The sequence below is a fragment of the Ranitomeya imitator genome, chromosome 8, assembly GCF_032444005.1.
Source record: "Ranitomeya imitator isolate aRanImi1 chromosome 8, aRanImi1.pri, whole genome shotgun sequence".
NCBI classification, from domain to species: Eukaryota; Metazoa; Chordata; class Amphibia; order Anura; family Dendrobatidae; genus Ranitomeya; species Ranitomeya imitator.
Window position 1 is genome coordinate 181,627,830 of NC_091289.1, and position 23,987 is coordinate 181,651,816.

The 23,987-nt window shown below is 41.6% G+C and overlaps 1 protein-coding gene across 1 annotated transcript in view; it reads right to left on the bottom strand.

Moving 5' to 3' along the window:
* The window catches only part of PTPRF (protein tyrosine phosphatase receptor type F), a 1,072,658-nt gene extending 1,055,866 nt beyond the window's left edge, over positions 1-16,792 (bottom strand). The window contains exon 1 of the mRNA XM_069738054.1: positions 16,636-16,792. The gene's annotated coding sequence lies outside the window, so the exon portion shown is untranslated. The remainder of the gene's footprint in view (positions 1-16,635) is intronic.
* Between the last annotated feature and the right edge of the window lie 7,195 nt (positions 16,793-23,987).

Here is a 23,987-nt window from a genome sequence, read left to right on the forward strand (position 1 = left end):
CCGGCTTTGGTGCGGGCTCACCGCGGAGCCCTGCATCAAAGCAGGGGAGCCGGCATCGGACGGTATAGTACGTCCGATGCCGGTAAGGGGTTAAACATTAAAACATTGCAAGGTGATACATGGTGGGTATATTCCTACAGGGAATGAGCTGGGATAGGAAGAGAGCAGAATCCCCAAATTGTCATTGCTACAGTAAATCTAAACAGCACAAATAGAAACCCTGCATGTCGACACAGAATAAAGAAAAATCTGCAGAAAGAGCAATACTGCCACCACTGGAATCAATAACTTTCATACAGCAAATTAAAGATAAAAAATAGGTAAAATAAAATTATATGGCAGATTTACTCACTGCAAAAGTTCATACAAATTAATACAGGTCAATTCACTTTTAGCAACTATGTGTAAAAAAAGTACCATATATACACCGTAATACGTCAAAAAGTATATTCTTTTAGATAATGAGTCCAGGTATTAAAAATTACATGTACACACCTGATTGGTGAAAAGAACGTTTGTGCACAGCATGTGCTGTGTAAATTTGACATGTCTATAAATCCATACAGGCTTGATAGATGCTAAAACAGTGCCTTTTTTCCCCGTGCACCTGGCATGTAGGTAGCAGGATACCTTTTTTACTGTATAGGAAAGCAGTCTGGTGCGCTTTCATATATAGTTGGCCAATGCAAAAAGTATATATTTACACTTACCGTACATATCCGATCACTTTGAATAAAATATTTGAGTTTAAAACCTTTTCTGACAAAAATTTGTTGAGAACAAAATATAACAATTGTCAATATAAAACAAACATAACTAATTGAGGGCTGGATTCCAAATCCTCCTAAAAACATATTTAAAAAAATGTAAAATCATATGCAGATCCAATTTGTGCAAATTTAATTACTGCATCTCGCAATGTGACTCAGTATGCACCCCAGACGTCTGGCCATGCTACTCATGAGACATGGATGGTGTTTGATCCCAGACATGGATATCAGTGAGCTTGTGGACATTTTGTGGAGCTACTTGGCAGCACCACCTGGTACACTGACACATATTGTCTCAAAGGTTCTCCATTAGATTTAGATCTAGGCTAAGAGGGGGCCAGTTAAAGGGAACCTGTCACCTGAATTTGGCGGGACTGGTTTTGGGTCATATGGGCGGAGTTTTTGGGTGTTTTATTCACCCTTTCCTTACCCGCTGGCTGCATGCTGGCCGCAATATTGGATTGAAGTTCATTCTCTGTCCTTCGTAGTACACGCCTGCGCAAGGCAATGCCTTGCGCAGGCGTGTACTACGGAGGACAGAGAATGAACTTCAATCCAATATTGCGGCCAGCATGCAGCCAGCGGGTAAGGAAAAGGTCAATAAAACACCCGAAAACTCCGCCCATATGACCCAAAACCAGTCCCGCCAAATTCAGGTGACAGGTTCCCTTTAATGGCATCAATGCCTTTGTCATCCAGGAACTGCCTAGACACTACGGCTACAAGAAACTAGGCATTGTCCTCTATAAGTAGCAACTAAATGGCCCAGTGCACCAGCATAAGGTGTGTCAATGACAAATAAAATGTTGCATAGGCAATCACGTGGACAGTTGTGTGATCCTTCAATAATTTACATCCAAAACCAATAAATGACACTACCAAAACCAATCATGATGGATGATGTTGCAAACAGCATGACATTTGTAAAGTCGTCATATGTGATCAGTGTGAATCTACTCTAATTTGTATAGAGAACTGTGTGCAAATTATGGTGCTCGCTCATGAATTCTAATCGAGTTGAATTATGCTCAGCTATGAGCACAGGTTCCACTACAAGATGTCAGGTCCTCATTCCACCGCCATTGAATCCGTTGATGATAGTTTGGTTAGACTCACACCAGTAGCTCACTGGAGGTCATTTTGTAGGGCTACTGCAGTTATCCTCATGTTGCTCCTTAAACAAAGGGCAGATACTTGTCCCAGTTCCTTCTCTGGACCTATCCGATTCTCATGTAATAACCGTCATCCTGTATCTGCTGTATGTGTGAGACTGTGCTGGTTGATAAAAAAAAAGTTACGATAGTACGTATGGATGTGCCATCCTGGAGGAGTTGTACAACCTGTGCAATCTGTGTGAATGAGGTCATGGGAAAAAGAGGATGAGGTGAAAGAGAGGGAGAGCGCTATCTAAGCGCAGTAGATGGGTGAATATTACTTGGTGAGATAAGAACAATTTAAATCTTGCTCACCTGGTATGGTTGTGCAAGGAGGCACAACGCTGGAAAAAGTTTGCAAACAAGGGTGATCCTAACCCACTGGTGTGATGTCTGTCTGTAATAACATGGAGATAATTTTCCTCTCCCAGAAAAAAAATTCCCTCCACGTGGATATTGTGAATAAGGATGTTTCAGGGCGCTTCCTTCAGAAGATCCTTGACCCAATTTGGAATAAGAGGGTTATATAGCCAAAGATTCAAGTATCTCTGATGTTGTATCAGATGATATTTTATTGGCTATGTGCAGCAACACAACATTTTGTAAAAGACAATAAAAACTTATTAAAACCCCACACCACATTTCAGCCATGTAGGCCTTTATCAGGTGTATGATAAAATTATTTTGTGAGCTATTTATACCCCATTTTCATTGCTAATGGGTGTGGTTATACTAACTGAGGAACCAATCACTATCAATCAAACGCTTCAGCAGTTAGAATACGTATACTATAACTTCATCCCCAAGAAAAGAATGTTGTACACCCACATTATACGACATAACATCACCCCTCCTTCACCTATACCAGGATTAAAACAACATGTCTGTAAAATTTAGGCAATCACCCATGTTCACAGTCAATAAAATATCATCTGATACAACATCAGAGATACCGGTACTTAAATCTTTGGCTATATAACCCTCTTTTATTCCAAATTGGGTCAAGGATCCTCTATTCCAAATTGGGTCAAGGATCCTCTGAAGGAAGGGCTCAAACATCCTTATTCACAACCTGTGCAACCTAAATGGGCTAAAGGTCTTCATGCTACCAGTAGTGCAAAGGACATTAGAAAAATACAAAATGGTAGAACAATGAGTCAAGAAGAGAAAGTAAAGAGACATTAATTGCATGTGGCCTCCAACAACAAAAACATTCCCTTTTTGGGAGTTGTATTGCTTTTGCCTCTCCACTACATTTGCTGCCACTTTCATTTGTACCAAATGAGCTGAAATCGATTAACAACCCCTTATGCTTATTGGACAGAGTGACATCTCTTTAAGTTTAATTGATTTGGGGTAATACTGAGATGCTTGGTGAATGCAGTAAAAAAATGTGAGCAGTTGACAGCATGTAGTTTTTGCATATACAGGTTGAAAATACAGGTTTTGATAGCATGTAATTTGACAAAGTCATTACCACAGGTGTTCCATGATGAATAAATTGACCTTGTTACATGTAAGTCATGAAGTCTAAAAACTGCACTACCAAAGCAGTCAACTGTACACATTTTTTGACCATATCAGAACTGCAATGTTAGGCATAACCCTTAGTGTTCACTCAAATTTTTTGAGCAGTATATATACTGTATTTTTCGGACTATAAGACGTATCTTTTGCCTCCAAAATTTTGGAGGAAAGTGTGTGGGGGATGCGTCTTATAGTCCAGATGTACCTTATATATATACCGTATATGTCCCCTGTGGCTGAGGATGGGAGAGGAGCTGCAGTGGCGGAGAAACAAGTCACAGGAGGCCCATGTGTTTTTGGTTCTATAATTGTTCTCTTGTTTCTACAAGACTGGGGAGTCCACCACTCCTCTGTGGGTCATTTGCATGTAAGCTGTTCCATCCTGCATGTCCACATGGATATTTTCTCTCTGAACCCTGCTTATACAGGTACTATACAGATGATAAGGTTTTAAATACATCGGATAGGGATTATATACATTAGAAAAGACTGCTCTATTATGGGTATACCTTGACGATTGGTGGAGCAGCTTAACCCCTTTACCCCCAAGGGTGGTTTGCACGTTAATGACCAGGCCAATTTTTACAATTCTGACCACTGTCCCTTTATGAGGTTATAACTCCGAAACGCTTCAACGGATCCTGGTGATTCTGACCTTGTTTTCTCGTGACATATTGTACTTCATGATAGTGGTAAAATTTCTTTGATAGTACCTGCGTTTATTTGTGAAAAAAACGGAAATTTGGCGAAAATTTTGAAAATTTCGCAATTTTCAAACTTTGAATTTTTATGCAATTAAATCACAGAGATATGTCACACAAAATACTTAATTAGTAACATTTCCCACATGTCTCCTTTACATCAGCATAATTTTGGAACCAATTTTTTTTTTTGTTAGGGAGTTATAAGGGTTAAAAGTTGACCAGCAATTTCTCATTTTTACAACACCATTTTTTTTTAGGGACCACGTCTCATTTGAAGTCATTTTGAGGGGTCTATATGATAGAAAATGCCCAAGTGTGACACCATTCTAAAAACTGCACCCCTCAAGGTGCTCAAAACCACATTCAAGAAGTTTATTAACCCTTCAGGTGTTTAATAGGAATTTTTGGAATGTTTAAATAAAAATGAACATTTAACTTTTTTACACAAAAAATTTACTTCAGCTCCAATTTGTTTTATTTTACCAAGGGTAACAGGAGAAATTGGACCCAAAAAGTTGTTGTCCAATTTGTCCTGAGTACGCTGATACCCCATATGTGGCAGTAAACCACTGTTTGGGCGCATGGGAGAGCTCGGAAGGGAAGGAGCGCTATTTGACTTTTCAATGCAAAATTGACAGGAATTGAGATGGGACGCCATGTTGCGTTTGGAGAGCCACTGATGTGCCTAAACATTGAAACCCCCCACAAGTGACACCATTTTGGAAAGTAGACCCCCTAAGGAACTTATCTAGAGGTGTGGTGAGCACTTTGACCCACCAAGTGCTTCACAGAAGTTTATAATGCAGAACCGTAAAAATAAAAAATCATATTTTTTCACAAAAATTATATTTTTGCCCCCAATTTTTTATTTTTCCAAGGGTAAGAGAAGAAATTGGACCTCAAAAGTTGTTGTCCAATTTGTCCCGAGTACGCTGATACCCCATATGTGGCAGTAAACCACTGTTTGGGCGCATGGGAGAGCTCGGAAAGGAAGGCGCGCCGTTTGACTTTTCAATGCAAAATTGACAGGAATTGAGATGGGACGCCATGTTGCGTTTGGAGAGCCACTGATGTGCCTAAACATTGAAACCCCCACAAGTGACACCATTTTGGAAAGTAGACCCCCTAAGGAACTTATCTGGATGTGTGGTGAGCACTTTGACCCACCAAGGGCTTCACAGAAGTTTATAATGCAGAGCCATAAAAATAAAACAAAATTTTTTTCCCACAAAAATTATTTTTTAGCCCCCAGTTTTGTATTTTTCCAAGGTTATCAGGAGAAATTGAACCCTAAGGCCATGTTCACACAGTGCGTTTTTTACCGCGGAACCGCGGCGGTTTTGCCGCTGCGGTTCCGCAGCTGTTTTCCATGCAGGGTACAGTACACTGTACCCTATGGAAAACAGGACACACTGTGCACATGGTCCGGAAATTGTAAAAAAAAAGACGCGCTGAATAGCTCCCGGAAAAAAGAAGGAGCATGTCAATTCTTTTTCCGGAGCCGCAGCGGTTCTGCACCCATAGACCTCCATTGTGAGGTCCAAACCGCAGTAAAACCCGCAGATCAAAAATATATCTGCGGGTTTTACTGCGGTTTGATGTGCAGAACCGCTGCAGCAGGAAGTGCGGGGAGCGGGCGGAAGTGCGTGGGCGGAGTGTGGCTGCCCCCCCCCCCCGTGTTCCGATCCCGCCCCCCCGTGCTCCGATGCCCCCCCCCAGTGCTCTGATGCCCCCCCCGTGCCCTAATCTCCCCCCCTTATACTCACCCGGCGTCCCGGTGTCCGTCCGGCCGTCTTCTCCCTGGGCGCCGCCATCTTGCAAAATGGCGGGCGCATGCGCAGTGCGCCCGCCGAATCTGCCGGCCGGCAGATTCGTTCCAAAGTGCATTTTGATCACTGAGATATAACCTATCTCAGTGATCAAAATAAAAAAAATAGTAAATGACACCCCCCCCCCTTTGTCACCCCCATAGGTAGGGACAATAAAAAAAATAAAGAATTATTTTTTTTTTTTTCACTAAGGTTAGAATAGGGGTAGGGGTAGGGGTAGGGGTAGGGTTAGGGGTAGGGTTAGGGTTAGGGGTAGGGTTAGGGTTAGGGGTAGGGTTAGGGTTAGGGGTAGGGTTAGGGTATTTTCAGCCATTTTAACCCTAAAAAAATTCCTAGAAAACACACAGACTCTGGCTAGAAAACTGCATCAAAAAAACGCATCAAAAAACGCATCAAAAAACGCATCAAAAACGGACCAAAAAAGGACCAAAAAAAGGACCTGCGTTTTCTGCCAAGAGCTGCAGTTTTTTAAAAAACAGTCAGGAAAAAAAAAGGATGGAAATCCTGAACGTGTGAACATACCCTAAATGTTGTTGTCCAATTTGTCCTGAGTACGCTGATACCCGATATGTGGGGGGGAACCACCGTTTGGGCGCATGGGAGGGCTCGGAAGGGAAGGAGCATCATTTGGAATGCAGACTTAGATGGATTGGTCTGCAGGCGTCACATTGCGTTTGCAGAGCCCCTAATGTACCTAAACAGTAGAAACCCCCCACAAGTGACCCCATATTGGAAACTAGACCCCTCATTGAACTTATCTAGATGTGTTGTGAGAACTTTGAACCCCCAAGTGTTTCACTACAGTTTATAACGCAGAGCCGTGAAAATAAAAAATCTTTTTGTTTTCCCACAAAAATTATTTTTTAGCCCCCAGTTTTGTATTTTCCCTAGGGTAACAGGAGAAATTGGACCCCAAAAGTTGTTGTCCAATTTGTCCTGAGTACGCTGATACCCCATATGTGGGGGGGAACCACCGTTTGGGCGCATGGGAGGGTTCGGAAGGGAAGGAGCGCCATTTGGAATGCAGACTTAGATGGAATGGTCTGCAGGCGTCACATTGCGTTTGCAGAGCCCCTAATGTACCTAAACAGTAGAAACCCCCCACAAGTGACACCATTTTGGAAAGTAGACCCCCTAAGGAACTCATCTTGATGTGTTGTGAGAGCTTTGAACCCCCAAGTATTTCACTACAGTTTATAACGCAGAGCCATGCAAATAAAAAATATTTTTTTTTCCACAAAAATTATATTTTAGCCCCCAGTTTTGTATTTTTCCAAGGTTAGCAGGAGAAATTGGACCCTAAATGTTGTTGTCCAATTTGTCCTGAGTACGCTGATACCCCATATGTTGGGGTAAACCCCTGTTTGGGCACACAGGAGAGCTCGGAAGGGAAGGAGCACTGTTTTACTTTTTCAACGCAGAATTGGCTGGAATTGAGATCGGACGCCATGTCGTGTTTGGAGAGCCCCTGATGTGCCGAAACAGTGGAAACCCCCCAATTATAACTGAAACCCTAATCTAAACACACCCCTAACCCTAATTCCAACGGTAACCCTAACCACACCTCTAACCCTGACACACCCCTAACCCTAATCCCAACCCTATTCCCAACTGTAAATGTAATCTAAACCCTAACCCTAACTTTAGCCCCAACCCTAACTGTAACCCTAACCCTAGCCCTAACCCTAGCCCTAACCCTAGCCCTAACCCTAGCCCTAACCCTAACCCTAGCCCTAACCCTAGCCCTAACCCTAGCCCTAACCCTAGCCCTAGCCCTAACCCTAACCCTAGCCCTAACCCTAGCCCTAACCCTAGCCCTAACCCTAGCCCTAACCCTAGCCCTAGCCCTAACCCTAGCCCTAACCCTAGCCCTAACCCTAACCCTAGCCCTAGCCCTAACCCTAACCCTAACCCTAGCCCTAACCCTAACCCTAGCCCTAGCCCTAACCCTGGCCCTAACCCTAGCCCTAGCCCTAACCCTAGCCCTAATGGGAAAATGGAAATAAATACATTTTTTTTTATTTTTCCCTAACTAAGGGGGTGATGAAGGGGGGTTTGATTTACTTTTATAGCGAGTTTTTTAGCGGATTTTTATGATTGGCAGCCGTCACACACTGAAAGACCCTTTTTATTGCAAAAAATATTTTTTGCAATACCACATTTTGAGAGCTATAATTTTTCCATATTTTGGTCCACAGAGTCATGTGAGGTCTTGTTTTTTGCGGGACGAGTTGACGTTTTTATTGAAAACATTTTTGGGCACGTGACATTTTTTTATCGCTTTTTATTCCGCTTTTTGTGAGGAAGAATGACCAAAAGCCAGCTATTCATGAATTTCTATTGGGGGAGGCGTTTATACCGTTCCGCGTTTGGTAAAATTGATAAATCAGTTTTATTCTTCGGGTCAGTACGATTACAGCGATACCTCATTTATATCATTTTTTTATGGTTTGGTGCTTTTATACGATAAAAACTATTTTACAGAAAAAATAATTATTTTTGCATCGCTTTATTCTCAGGACTATAACTTTTTTATTTTTTTGCTGATGATGATGTATGGCGGCTCTTTTTTTGCGGGACAATGACGCTTTCAGCGGTACCATGGTTATTTATATCTGTCCTTTTGATCGCGTGTTATTCCACTTTTTGTTCGGCGGTATGATAATAAAGCGTTGTTTTTTGCCTCGTTTTTTTTTTTTTTTTTTTCTTACGGTGTTTACTGAAGGGGTTAACTAGTGGGACAGTTTTATAGGTCGGGTCGTTACGGACGCGGCGATACTAAATATGTGTACTTTTATTGGTTTTTTTTTTTTATTTAGATGAAGAAATGTATTTATGGGAATAATATTTTTTTTTTTTTTCATTATTTTGGAATATTTTTTTTTATTTTTTTTACACATTTGGAAATTTTTTTTTTTACTTTTTTACTTTGTCCCAGGGGGGGACATCACAGATCAGTGATCTGACAGTTTGCACAGCACTCTGTCAGATCACTGATCTGACATGCAGCGCTGCAGGCTTCACAGTGCCTGCTCTGAGCAGGCTCTGTGAAGCCACCTCCCTCCCTGCAGGACCCGGATCCGCGGCCATCTTGGATCCGGGGCTGGAGGGAGCAGGGAGGGAGGTGAGACCCTCGCAGCAACGCGATCACATCGCGTTGCTCCGGGGGTCTCAGGGAAGCCCGCAGGGAGCCCCCTCCCTGCGCGGTGCTTCCCTGCACCGCCGGCACATCGCGATCATCTTTGATCGCGGTGTGCCAGGGGTTAATGTGCCGGGGGCGGTCCGTGACCGCTCCTGGCACATAGTGCCGGATGTCAGCTGCGATAAGCAGCTGACACCCGGCCGCGATCGGCGCGCTCCCCCCGTGAGCGCGGCCGATCGGCTATGACGTACTATCCCGTCCAGGGTCAGATAAGCCCAGGGCACCTCGACGGGATAGTACGTCTAAGGTCACAGAGGGGTTAATATACATTTTTTTGCAAAAAAGTGTATTAACTAAATACCTTATATATGTTTTTCATTTTTTGACTAGCACTTGCTTATTTACTGTGACTTTTTTACAACAGAGTATTTTTGACCTCGCTGTGCGCTTTTGTGTCTTCAAGTTTCTTGGTGGTGTGAACAGGTTTCTACAGACTTGTTCACTGTGCAAGTAGCCCATGTGTTTTTGGTTTTAGGAAGCGGCTGCTGCAGCTAACACTGTGCCTGCTGTTAAAAGAAAATGAATGTTCACTGCTCCACACACATAGTCCCTCCCACCTCTATGCCTTGAAGCTGGCACCGAGAGGTTGGAGGCATTATAGGAGTGGGGAGCAATGAATATTTATTTATCTTTAATAGCTGGCACAGTGTTAACCTTAGGCTGCTTTCACACATCAGGTTTTTGCCGTCAGGCTGAAACCGACAAATTTTTTAAAAAACGGATCCGTTGCAAATTGTGAAAAATTGATGTGATGGATCCGTTTTTTTACCGGATCCAACTAGCTGATATGCCATTGGATGCTAAGGGTATGGTTCTGGAGAGAGAGAGGAAGACCAGGACCGCAAAACGCTACTGAACATACTCTAAAAAAGTTGGAACATGCTCAGTTTAAAAAATGGAATCCGTTGCTGGATTCCGTAATTTGATGGATCTGGCGCCATAGGCTTCCATTCTAGCAAACTCCGTATGGCACCGGATCCGTCGCTGTCCGTTTTTTTTGACGGACAAAAAAAAGTGTGCGTTGTCTTCGGCCACCGGACCGAAAATATTTGCCGAAACGGACGAAACATGGGGACATCCGGTGCTAATACAAGTCTATGAGAAAAAAACAGATCCGATGGCATCATTCGCCGGATGCGTATTTTTCAAAATTCGCCGGATTGCGCCTGACAGCAAAAACCTGATGTGTGAAAGCAGTCTTAGCATCAGGCAATCACGTGTGCCCGATATTAAAGAGAATGAATATTCACTGTTCTCCACTCCTATGGACGGGATTAGTGACACGCTTCCGGCGTGCGCTTGTTAAATGCCGCTGTCAGAGATTGACAGCAACATTTAATATGTTAACAGCTGCGGGTGGATCGCGATTCCACCTGCAGCTCTTAAGGACACATGCCAGCCGATCAAATCTGCTGTCATGTGCCAGAAAAGATGTAGGCTCATCAAAGGGGATACACGAAGTATAATGTACCTGTACATCATAGATCGTGAAGGGGATAAGTGACTGTACAAGTAAGAAGAGAAAATACCAGAGTGGCAGAGGACTGCCTCAATTTTCACCCTGATGCAGACACTGTATGTAAAGGCAGGCTTAGCTTGAGAAGTTCAGGATCCTCAAACATACAGTACCTGTGCTTTTCACTTAACCATCAATGACAAGTAGTCATTTGTATATTGAGATGGGCAGCACGGTGGCTCAGTGGCTAGCACTGTTGTTTGCAGTGCTGGTGTCTTGGGTTCAAATCCCATCATCATCATCAATCCCAACATCAGAAAGGAGTTTGCATGTTCTCCCTGTGTTTACCTGGATTTCCTCCCACATTCCACAGATGTACTAATAGGGAATTTAGATTGGGTTCCCCATTGGTGACAATGATACATAAATAATAGATGGCTCCATCTAGCATGACATTGAGAAATTAGAAGACATTGTTGCACCACTCTATCCTGTTATTTTCGGTGGCTGAGTGGAATTACCTCCCATCAGTTGGGCTTTAAAATATGTACGGCTTTTTTGCGTATTGAGAAAAATCACTGACAACTGGAAAAGGCCTTAGGCTACAGTCACTTTGTGGCTTCAGATTCCCAATCATTCAAATCATGCCAACAGTCCGCATGTTAAAAAGGTTCATGTAAACTAGCACATTGACTTGCATTAGTGCTTGTACTTTCTGTATGCTACCTGTTTTGCATACAGACGGACAACACAGATGTTTTATACATTTATTTAAATGAGCCCTTAACAAACACGCTCTATAAATGATCGATACCCAGACTGATACATCATAACTTGTGCTGTCCAGTAACCTTTTGAAAGAAAGAATTCAATTAAGGATGAATCTATTGTTACTTCTTGGATTCAGCACACCAAACTCAGCTTCAGGAGATCACCCTCCTCACAAGCCATTACACTGCAGATTCAGATAAGATGAACGTTAAATGCCTCCTTCCCTGTCAAATCAACAGGCTGATTCTTGAGAGCAGCAATTATTTTCATTGTTGCATTCTAAGCAGTATGCGCAATATTTGTCGCTGCTCGAATACAGATGTGCATTACCGACTCGTCTCATTATAATGAGATGTGCCTCCGATAGTTTAACAATACATAGTCTTAATGCATTAAACAGTTTGGCAACTGCTTGAACACAAAGACGCTCACACTAACGAGCTGAAGGCCTTGACAGCACATTCTTGACAGGATGGAAGAAATATTGCAAAAGCTCAAAGCACAGTTCAGGGGTAGACAAATATTATTTGCATCCAATGAATTTAATAACGATTGTGATCTGTCTTGCACATCCTACTATGGTTTAATCATTTGGCAAGCCTTTGCCCTAAAAAAAAAAAAAAAAATCACCATTTATAAGCAATGACCAGATTGTAGAAAAAATGCATTCTCTGCAGGTTTGGAAAGCAGGGTATTTCCATCTATTTCATGTTTAAAATCCTTGCAAAGAACAGATCAGACATCTGAGATAATACAATGGTTAACACTCTTTGCACTTTCCAACACCTCTTCCTCCTCCCATAAAGTCTTTTTAATGCAGAACAGTTCACTTAACAGCTCTGAACTCGGGATAACTAATATACAACGAAGACCTCATCATTAATGAAGGCACTATTGCAGCAGGCGGCTTGAAACCTCATCTATTTTGTGTTTCCACCACTGGGAAGATAGAGGAAAGAATGATCATCTTATGAATAATGCTACATCTCTTCATTCAGACCCTTCTATCCTTAGACTGATGGGACACTTAACATTTCCTTACATAAAGGGCTCCATTTTTGGTCAGTTATTTTAACCCTTTCAGCACTTCCGACAGCCAGAGGGACTAAGCTGATCAATAGGTCTTATTGTAATACATTTCACATGCACTTAGATATATCTTTATACGTGGTATCAATTGTCTGAATTATCACGTTATTCTAAATGCTTATGAATTAAAAATTAGACAATGATCGGGCTACCCAGCGCAGTGGATTGCAACAAGGTGATGTCATTGGATCTTCTGGCCCTTTGAATGGAATTGCTGCAGTTCCAGGCAGTAATCTCACATCACAAATTGGGAAAAACGTGTACAATTCGACTACGGTACATGACGACTTGATGTCTCCTGTTGCACAGGTGGCAGCTTCATGAACCAATTGACTCAGATGAGGTGCCAGAATATCCTACTTGTTTATTACAAATGTTGTCATACCATTGCGCTGTACACATGGTGAGCTCCAATTATTTCTATCGACTTTAGCTGTGGTTGGTTACCAGATTTCAGATACCATGTCTCTGTGCATATCAGAAGATATGTTTAACCCTGTGAGGTAACTGTCACATTCAACTTTCTATTTTCCATGATGCCACAAAAGCTTGTAGTTTCACAAAAATATTTTTTGTGTGCAGCAAAAATCTCCTTGTATAGGGTTTGTTACTGCTTCAAGTCAAAGAATCAACTCTGTATCATCTCTTAGTACTGGGAAGGATTCGCTACAAACAATGTATCTCTTAAACCACAGGCAGAAATAAATTCCCAACTTCCAGAGTCCAGATGAATTCTCTAACAAAAGGCTGCTCCCAACACTCCAATCGTAGGATCTTAATAACTTACATGAGAATCATTGCAAGTAATGAAGATGTATTGATCAGAGCAATCAATGAGTTGGACGGCAAGGAGGGGAGGGGGTGGTGGTGCGCAAGGTGAACACAACACAAATAATCCTGAACAAATGAAATTACACACTGCCAGGTATAATGACTACCTAGAGGATAGCTGTGCTATAGCTAATACGGGTTGCAACCTTTATCCATAGGGGACACTGTGCATTTAAAAGGGTCATTCCTTTGCTTGCAGACAACTCTTATAAACCAAATATAGATCTGCATAGTGGGAATTTTTAACAATTGAAGCAGAGGGAGAAAAATACATGATGAAAGTAAGGGCTGTAGGGTTACTATATAAGAGAGATTGCAAAAAAGCCCTATTGATATGCAATGTACAATGTATTACTCTACCTGTGTGGAAGCTGTTAACACATTGCTGCCCCCATGAATCTGAATATCCAGCATATTAAACCATTACAGGGAATGACCTAAGCTGCAAATGTACATTACAAAGTAAAGGTTGCAGTGACTTTCTGTAATAACATCCTGGGGGGCATAATCCATATGTATAAGGCATTCACAGGAAAGCATAGCATTATAATTGTCCATCCAGAACGCTGCTTTATGGGCACAGAATTAAATAGGCATGTATGTGGGCTGGTATACAAAGCGAGGTGGGCATTTAGTGCTAAACTGCAGGAAGCATGCAGACCACAAGCCCTCGACAATGGACTGATTGGGGTTCTGTGGGGGTTAATGCTAAACTTGTGTTGATAAAAGGGGGAAACGAAAGCAATGGAAGTAGGCACCAGGTTGGTAATTATTCAGCCAGCAGCTAAATGTAGTGTGGATGAGCTGGCTGTAAATCTGGATGAAAACTAATTAGCTGGTTAGAGAGACGATGCACAAAAGCAAAGAAGAGCGGGGGTACCGGGCTGGCAAAGGAAGAGGGGATGTAATGGTATTACAGGAAAATCAGATTAAAATTTAGGGCTTACTGGGAAATAATAAGGGCAGTGAGCAGTAGATGCAAACACTGAGCGATACTTGTCAGCAATGGGCAGCACTGGTGGTACTGGGCATCATTGGACACAGTGAATAGCACTGGGGGTAGTGGAACACATGAACACATTGTTGGGAAGCAATGAATGTTAATGGGGGATATAGTTTGGGGGACACTGGATTAGCATTGTGGCACTAGTGAGATTGCGGAATTGAATGTTAGTGAGGGGCACAGTGTGGCATTGGGAGCGGTTTGGGGGGCATTAGCCATATTGAGGCACTGCATATTATTGTGGAGCACAATGCTGTATTCAGCATGGTTTGGGGGCTCTGATTATATTGAGGATCTATTGGGGGTGTACGGTTTGAGGGCACTAGTTATATTGAGGAATTATTGGGGGCTTATGGTTTGAAGGCACTGGTTATATGCAGGCATTGCATATTATTAGGGGCATAATGTTGTATTGGGTATGGTTGTGGGGCACTGGATTAGTATTGGGGCACTGGTCAGATTGAAACATTGCATAATTGGGAGGCACAATGTGACATTTGTCATGGTTTGGGGTGCATTGGATTAGCATTGGGGGCTCTAGTCAGATTAAGGCATTGCATAATATAGGAAGCACAATGTGCCACTGGATTAGTATTGGGGGCTCTGCTCAGATTGAGGAACTGCATATTATTGTAGGAGGGGCACACTGTGGCACTAGATTAGTATTAGTGGCTGTGCGTTTTCAGATTGATGCATTGCATGTCAATGGGGGCACAATGTGCCATTAGGTATGGTTGAAGGCACTGGATTACTACTGGGGGCTCTGGTCAGATTAAGGCATTGCACATTATTGGGGGGCACACTGTGGCACTGGGTATGCTTGGGAACACTGGACTAGTATTGGGGCTCTGCTCAGATTGAGGCATTGCATATTATTGGGGGCACAATGTGTCACTGGGCATGTTTTGGGGGGCACTGATACTAATCCAATGGGAGCTCTGCTCAGATTTGAGGGCACTGTATTATTATTGAAGACTATGTTCAAATTGAGGCATTGCATGTTAATGGGGCACAATGTGGTACTGGGCATGGTATGGCAGGCACTGGATTAGTATTGGAGGCGCTGCTCAGATTGAGGCATTGAATATTAATGGGGGGCACAATGTTGCATTGGGCATGGTTTGGGGGGCACTGGATTAGTATTGGGGGCTCTGGTGAGATTGACGCATTGCATGTTAATGGGGGCACACTTTTATTGGGCAGGATTTGGGGCACTGGATTTGTATTGGGGGCTCTGGTCAGAATGAGGCTTTACGGGTTAATGGGGCACAATGTGGCATTGGACAAGGTTGGGGGGGTCACTGGATTAGTATTGCGGGCACTGGTCAGATTGAGGCACTGCATGTTAACGGGGGGGGCACAATGTGGCATTGGACATAGTTTTGGGGGCAGTGGATTTTTATGGGTGGCTCTAGTCAGGTAGAGGCATTGCATATTAATGGTGGCACAATGTGGCATGGTTGGGGCACTGGATTAGTATTGGGGGCTCTGCTCAGATTGAGGCATTGCATATTAATGGGGGGCACAATGTGATATTGGACAGTTTTGGGGGGCACTGGATTTTTATGGGTGGCTCTGGTCAGGTAGAGGCATTGCATATTAATGGTGGCACAATGTGGCATGGTTGGGGCACTGGATTAGTATTGGGGGCTCTGCTCAGATTGAGGCATTGCATATTAATGGGGGGCACAATGTGGCATTGGACAAGGTTGGGGGGTCACTGGATTAGTATTGCGGGCACTGGTCAGATTGAGGCACTGCATGTTAACGGGGGGGCACAATGTGGCATTGGACATAGTTTTGGGGGGCACTGGATTTTTATGGGTGGCTCTGGTCAGGTAGAGGCATTGCATATTAATGGGGGCACAATTTGGCATGGTTGGGGCACTGGATTAGTATTGGGGGCTCTGCTCAGATTGAGGCATTGCATATTAATGGGGGGCACAATATGGCATTGGACAAGGTTGGGGGGTCACTGGATTAGTATTGGGGGCTCTGCTCAGATTGAGGCATTGCATATTAATGGGGGCCACAATGTGGCACGGATGGGGGGCATAGGCTACTTTTGCAGGTAGTAGGTAGTTTGGGGGATTACTAAGAACAGCTGGGTGGCATTTCTGGGGGGCTTGCACCTCATACAGACGTGCAGGTGGGTGCTGTGAGGTGGTCCTGTCATATTCGGCACTTCTCCGTCCATCAGCAGGATGTCTGCTGTATCGCTGGCTGATTCTGGAGTATGAGGAGATGCCACCTCGGCTTCTACCACACAGGACGGATCATTGTACCGAGCTGCACTTACCCTCTGCGGGCTCCAGTCCTGGGGGCTGCTCTTCTTCTCCTTCTTCCTCTTTTTCACTATATATATATTTTTTTTTAAGCTCCCACCACAGCTCCTGCTGCCGCTTCTCTCTCAGCTCCCCTTCACACTCTCACTCTGAGAGACGTGCTCGCGCAGCGCGCCACCGCCGCCATTGCCCAGAGACGAGCTTTTTTTTTTTTTTTTTTTTTTTTTTTAATCTCTCTCTGCGCGTCCCCGTCGACGTTACCCGGAGACGAGCCCTGTTCTCTATCTCTCTCGTTCTTTCTTCTGCTCGTCCCCGGCCCGACATCAACCACCAGCCAAGGCGAGAGCCGGAGTCGCCTCAGAGGCGGGTTCCCGCCAATTTCTGAGGTAACTTGTGTTCATAAAGCGCGCGCCCGCAGCTGTGTGCGCGGGCGGAGGCGGGAGCGCGCACCCATTTGTCGCCGCAGTCACTCACCTGTGGCTTCTTCTTCTGAGGTAAAAAAAAAAAATATTCGGAATACGTCTGTAAGAAAAAATAAATAAATCTTTAACTCCAGTGTCCATTAACTGGTTATATAGATCGCCTCTTCCTGGTCATTTCTTTAATTATTTATCCATCTTAGTAATTACCAGATTCTGTCTTTAACATTTCCCAGTAAAGAGGTTATGGATGGGTTCGGGGGTTAATAAAGAGATCATTTACTAAAATGCATAATGAGATGTTTTACCGACCGTAGGAAAAACGCAGACGCCGAGTGTATGAGCAGCCATTTGTCACACGGTCTGCATGAACCCGAAAAGAAAACATGGCAGACACCGTGGGAATAGATATATTTGTGTGTATGTAGCACCTTGGGCCCACCAGAGAAAATCATTTTTGGGACCCACTATGTAGCTACGTAGAAATAAATACAAGACCACCAAATTGTGCAGTAAAACACGCTAATATCAGGGTATAATATTAGGGAGTACAAGCCTTAATTTTGTAGTAGGGGTTGGGGTAGCCCCCCTCATAGAATATAATGTAGCCCTCATATAGTATAATGCAGCCCCCTCATGGAATATAATGCAGCCCCCTCACAGAATATAATGTAGCCCTCATATATTATAATGCAGCTCCCTCATAGAATATAATGTTGCCCCCCCTCATAAAATATAATGCAGCCCCTTCATAGAATATAATGTAGCCCCCTCACAGAATATAATGCAGCCCCCCCTTATAATATAATGTAGTCCCCTCATAGGGTATAATGCAGCCCTTATATAGTATAATGCAGCCCCCTCATAAAATATAATGCAGCCCTCATATAGTATAATGCAGCCCCTCGTAAAATATAATGTAGCCCCCCTCATAAAATATAATGCAGCCCACCCATAGAATATAATGTAGCCCCCCTCATAGAATATAATGTAGCCCACGTCATAGAATATAATGTAGTCCCCTCATAGGGTATAATGCAGCCCTCATATAGTATAATGCAGCCCCCTCATAAAATATAATGCAGCCCTCATATAGTATAATGCAGACCCTAATAGAATATAATGCAGCCCCCTCATAAAATATAATGCAGCCCACCCATAGAATATAATGTAGCCCCCTCATAGAATATAATGTAGCCCATGTCATAGAATATAATGTAGTCCCCTCATATGGTATAATGCAGCCCTGATATAGTATAATGCAGCCCCTTCATAAAATATAATGCAGCCCTCATATAGTATAATGCAGACCCTCATAGAATATAATGCAGCCCACCCATAGAATATAATGTAGCCCTCTCATAGAATATAATGTAGCCTACGTCATAGAATATAATGTAGTCCCCTCATAGGGTATAATGCAGCCCCTCCCAAAATATAATGTTGCCCCTTCAATTCATTGAGGAGTGTAGTTTGTAAAATTAGTTCACATGTAGGGGTATCTGTTGTTCTGGCACTTTAGGGTCTCTGCCAATGTGACATGGCACCCTCAAGCCATTGCAGCAAAATCTGAACTCCAGTATGGCACTTCTTCCCTTCTGAGCTCTTCACTGTGCCTCAAAAGTAGTATTCCCCAACATATGGGGCATCGGCGTATTCAGAAGAAATTGCACTACAAATTGTATGGTGCAGTTTCTCCTGTTACCCTTATGGAAATGCAAAATTTGGGGCTAAAATAACATTTTTGTGGGGAAAATGTGTTTTTATTATTTTCACGGCTCAACAGTATAAACTTCTGTGGAGCACCTGGGGGATCGAGGTGCTCACCACACATCTAAATACAATTCTGGAGGGGTCTATTTGCCATAATGAGGTCACTTGTGGGGGTTTACACTGTTTGGGCACATCAGGGGGCCTCCAAATGAGATATGACGTCTGCTAATGATTCCAGGAAATTTTACATTCAAAAAGTAAAATAGTGCTCTTCCCTTCTGAGCTCTGCCGTGTGCCCAAACAGTGGTTTTCTCTTTCATATGGGGTATCGCCATGCTCAGGAGAAATTGCAAATGTTGGGGTCCATTTTTTTCCTGTTACCCTTGTCAAAATAAAAAAAAATTGTATCTGAAAATAAATTTGTTGTGAAAAAAAGTTAAATGATCATTTTTTTTTAACCACATTGCAAAATTACTGTGAAGCACCCGAAGGGTTAATAAACTTATTGAATGTGGTTTTGAGCACCTTGAGGGGTGCAGGTTTTTTTTTAGAAAGGTGTCACTTTTGAGTGTTTAGTGTCATATAGACCCCTCTAAGTGACTTCAACTGTGATATGGTCCCTAAAAAATGGTTTTGTAAATTTGGTGGGAAAAAGGAAAAAATGCTGGTTGCTTTCAAAATTGTGCTGATGTAAAGTAGACATGTGGGAAATATTATTTATTAACTATTTTGTGTGACATATCTCTGTGATTCAAAAGGCATGAAAATTCAAAGTTAAAAAATTGCAAAACTTTCACAATTTTTGCCATATTTTTGTTTTCTTCACAAATAAATGCAAGATATATAGAAGACATTTTACTACTATCGTGAAGTACAATATGTCTCGAAAAAAAACCAATCTTGGAATCACCAAAATCTGTTGAAGCGTTCCAGAGTTATAACCACATAAAGTGACAGTGGTCATAATTGTAAAAATTGGCTCGGTCATTAACGTGCAAACCACCTCCGGGAGTTAATGTTTTTAATGTTTGGTCTTTTTGTGCATGTTGAATTTAATAAAGTCATTTGTTGGTTTTTTTATTACTGTGATCCCTGCATATTCATACCTCTTTTTCTTGTTTTTCTTCAAGTCTAATTCAGTATACTTTAGGTAAATCCAAGTATACAGTTTTGGTGGTGCACACTACCTTCACTTTTATTGGAAAGGACAGGGGACATTAGTACAGGATTTAGGACATTATTACAGGATGAGAATAATTATTACAGGATTGTGGACTTTATTACAGGACGATTGACTTCATTACAGGATTGGGGACATTATTACAACGCAGGGGACATTATTACATAACTGAGGACATTATTACATGCTTGAGGATATTATTACAGGATTGGGAACATTGTTACAGGGTTGAGGACATTATTACAAGGTTTGGGGCATTATAACAGGACAAGGGACTTTATTACAGGCTGGGAAACATTACAGAATTGTAGACTTTATTACATGGTAAAGGACTTTATTACAGGATTGGGGACATTTTTACAAGACAGGGGACATTATTACATAACAGAGGACATTATTGCATGCTTGGGGATATTATTACAGGATTCAGGACATTATTACAGGATTGGGGACATTATTACAGAATGAGGGACCTTATAACTGGACGGGACATTATTACAGGATTAGGGACATTAGTATAGACTGAGAAATATAATTACAGGATTGGGGATATTATTACAAAACAGGGGACATTATTACAGGAATGGGGACATTATTTCAGGAATGGGGACATTATTACAGGATGGGGGCCAGAATATTACTATATGGGGCTAGTTGTAAAAATATGTTACTGTATGGGACCCATTGGGGGTCATAAAAAGTAAAACATAAAAAAAGTAAAATGAAGACTGAAAAACTAATGGAATAATATTTTGCCACTAAAAATGCTGTTTTATGTAAAAATTAAAGTAAAACAGAAGACCTGTACCACAACCCATATGAAAAACGCCAGTAAAAATAATAAAATGCATGCCAAAAAAGGATGAAGAACGCAGCCTTTCATATTCAAATTTTTTTCTATGTGCAGCCCATTTACCCGACTAAATTTGAGAACCGTAGTTTAGACTAATAAAATTCTAAGAATCAAGAATTCACCCACAGGTAAGTCTAGTTATTTATTATACTGGTGTCCAGCAGACAGGTGATTATAAAAAGGACATTACTTAACCCTGCTGTTCTGTTTAGATTTCACATACACTTGTACTGTTCCCGGTCATTTTTGACCGTCCTTATAAAATAATCATTTTTAGCTAATCTAAGTGGTTTCTTTAAACAGTTTTTGCACTATTATATTGCTTGTGAAGATGGTTGTTCAAATACAAGAAAAAAAAATAAATACAAAGCTTGTTTTATATTTTTTTTATATCCAAAAGGGAACATGGTATTTTTTTCGATTTTTGTAAAAATTGATTATTTTTGCAGATAAAAAAAAAATCTTGATCTAAATGTTAACTATAAGTAATAATATCAAACATTATGTAGATATACTTTTTTCAAAGGCAAAAAAAAAAAAAAAAGCTTTTTTCTCTATAAAATGGCAAAAAAAACGTTGTTTTTTATACACTTATACTGTTCCCGGTCATTTTTGACCGGACCTAACAAAGTTGTGATTTGTACCTAATTCAAGTGTTATTTGATTACCTGTTGCATTGTTTTACTGTATGTGAACATGGTTTTCAATAATCAGATGAAAAATTAAATCAAAAACTTTTATTCTTTGAATCAAATAAATTAACATTTTTTGCAATATTTGCTTCATATTGCACATAAAAACTTTTCTTTATTCTAAACTATATACAAACTTTAAAAAAAAAAAAAAGGTTTTTTGTCAAAAACAAATGATAAATGCGATCAATGTATTACTTGCATTGATCACATGTATAATTTACATGACGCTTGCACAAGTATTTTGCACATTTGCAACACATAATATTAGATTTATGGTTACTGGACGTTGGACAGAATGAGCATCTTTTTCGCTTGCAGCTGGTTGCGATGGTGGAAGCCGTTTCAGTATCAGTGGTGGTCGAAGCTGTTGGCTCGCCGTCTCCACCATGCTCTCGAATTTGTCGGGCCACTTTTTCTGCACTCTCATTTCTTGGATTTCGTGGCCGTGTTTTTACATATGGATTAGTGAGAGACTTCCCCAATTCCTCAATAAAAAGCCGTCGTTTGTGTAATTTTTTTTCTTGCCATTTGGGGTTTATTTCCCGCCACAATACAAAGGCATTATAGGCAGATACATCGATCAGGTTGTAAAAGAGAATCATAGGCCACCTATTTGTTTTTCTTTTACATGTATACGTGCCTACAAGCTGGTCTAATGTGTCAACAGCACCTTTAGTGGCGTTATAGTGAAGAATCATGTCTGGCTTTCTGTCATCTCTCTCACTTATTTTTGCATCATGGTGCATGGTGCTCATGAGGATAACTTGTTTATTTTTTTTGGGAACGTACGACACTACCGTAGTGTCCTTTGTAAAATAAAACATTGAACTGTGTACGTCTCTCTTATTGAGGATACCCTGTGGAAGTTCAGGTTTATTTTTTCGTACAGTACCCAGCATAGTTATATTGTTTTTTTGTAACATCTGCCCCAATTGGTAGGATGTGAAGAAATTGTCACAGGTAACGTTTCTCCCTTTGAGTCCATGGGTCAAGTCCAAAACTACCCTCATGCCTTGGTTTTTTTCAGGTCTTTCTAGAGGGTTTTTTCCAATATATACTTGAACATTTGCAGCATATGATGTTTTACTGTCACACAGAGTCCAGATTTTTATACCGTATTTTGCTGGTTTACTTGGAATGTATTGCCTGAATGGGCACCTGCCTCTAAATGACACCAGCTGCTCATCAACAGTGACATTTTCTACGGTATTATAACATTTTGGGAGTATCTCGACCCATTTACTCCACAAATTCCTAATTGGGGCAAGTTTATCTGTGCTTCTTCTTTCAGATCTATCCGTTTTGTCATCAAACCGTAGAACTCTGGAAATTTCGTGGAATCTTTCTAAAGACATGGTGGCCCTAAATATATGGCGCCCCGTTTCCGAATTCCACAAACTTTTAGTGGACTCTCCATATGATTTGTATACTCCAGCTAATAGAAGTAACCCGATGTAAGCATTCATAGCCGTCACATCGAAGTTCTTCCATTTATCGCCATAAACCTTTTTTCCCTCAATGTTTGTCATTTGGATAAGTATATTTTGCATGGCTATATTTATGAATAATAGGAATGCCGATTGAATGTCATCAATTCTAGCAATTGCATATCTAGTGGGACCTGGAGTATCTGTGATGACATTTGATGAAGACCTTCTACCAGTCGGAGCAGGAGGCTGCAATTTCCAAACGACATCTTTGTTTTTTTAATTGATTTCTTGCGTCAGACCGGTTGTCGGGGTTTCCACATCAGATTCACCCTCAGAATCCGAGTTCTCGGCAATATCTTCATCCTCACTAATGTTGTCCTCCTCTTCGGAGACATTTTCAGGTGGGACATCCTCGTCTGTATCGGAGTCGTTTATAAACTCCTCCAATTCAGCTTGGGTGAAGTGTCTTCTTCTCATGCTGTAAGGCATCACTGTTGAATGAAAAAATAAAATATATCCATAAACAATGAATGAAAAAAAAAATCAAAACAATTTCGCAACAATACACACAATAACGTCCCGTCACACATTGAGATATGCCCTGTGATTATGGTGCTGGAGCGTCGCAAACAAAAATGAGGCATGCACTCATTCTATCACAGCAGTGAGAATATGTACTCATAAGCAGACATTGAGTCTACACAACCCTAATGCTAACCCCCTATCATCCATTCTATCACAGCAGTGAGAATATGTACTCATAAGCAGACATTGAGTCTACACAACCCTAATGCTAACCCCCTATCATCCATTTTATCACAGCAGTGAGAATATTGAATAATTTTAGAATAAAAGAATAATTTATCTGTAACATACCTGTAAAAATGGGACTTCAGAGCTCTGACGTCTGAACCTCTGCTCACTCTGTGTTGTCTCCAGCTGAACTGAAACTCTACACTGCTATGTTATCTGTCTACAGATAAGATCAGAGCAGACACCACCCTGCAGCAGGAAAAAGCTCACAGTACAACACTTTAGGTGAATTCTGCTTAGGACAGCATTGCACAGTGTAATAC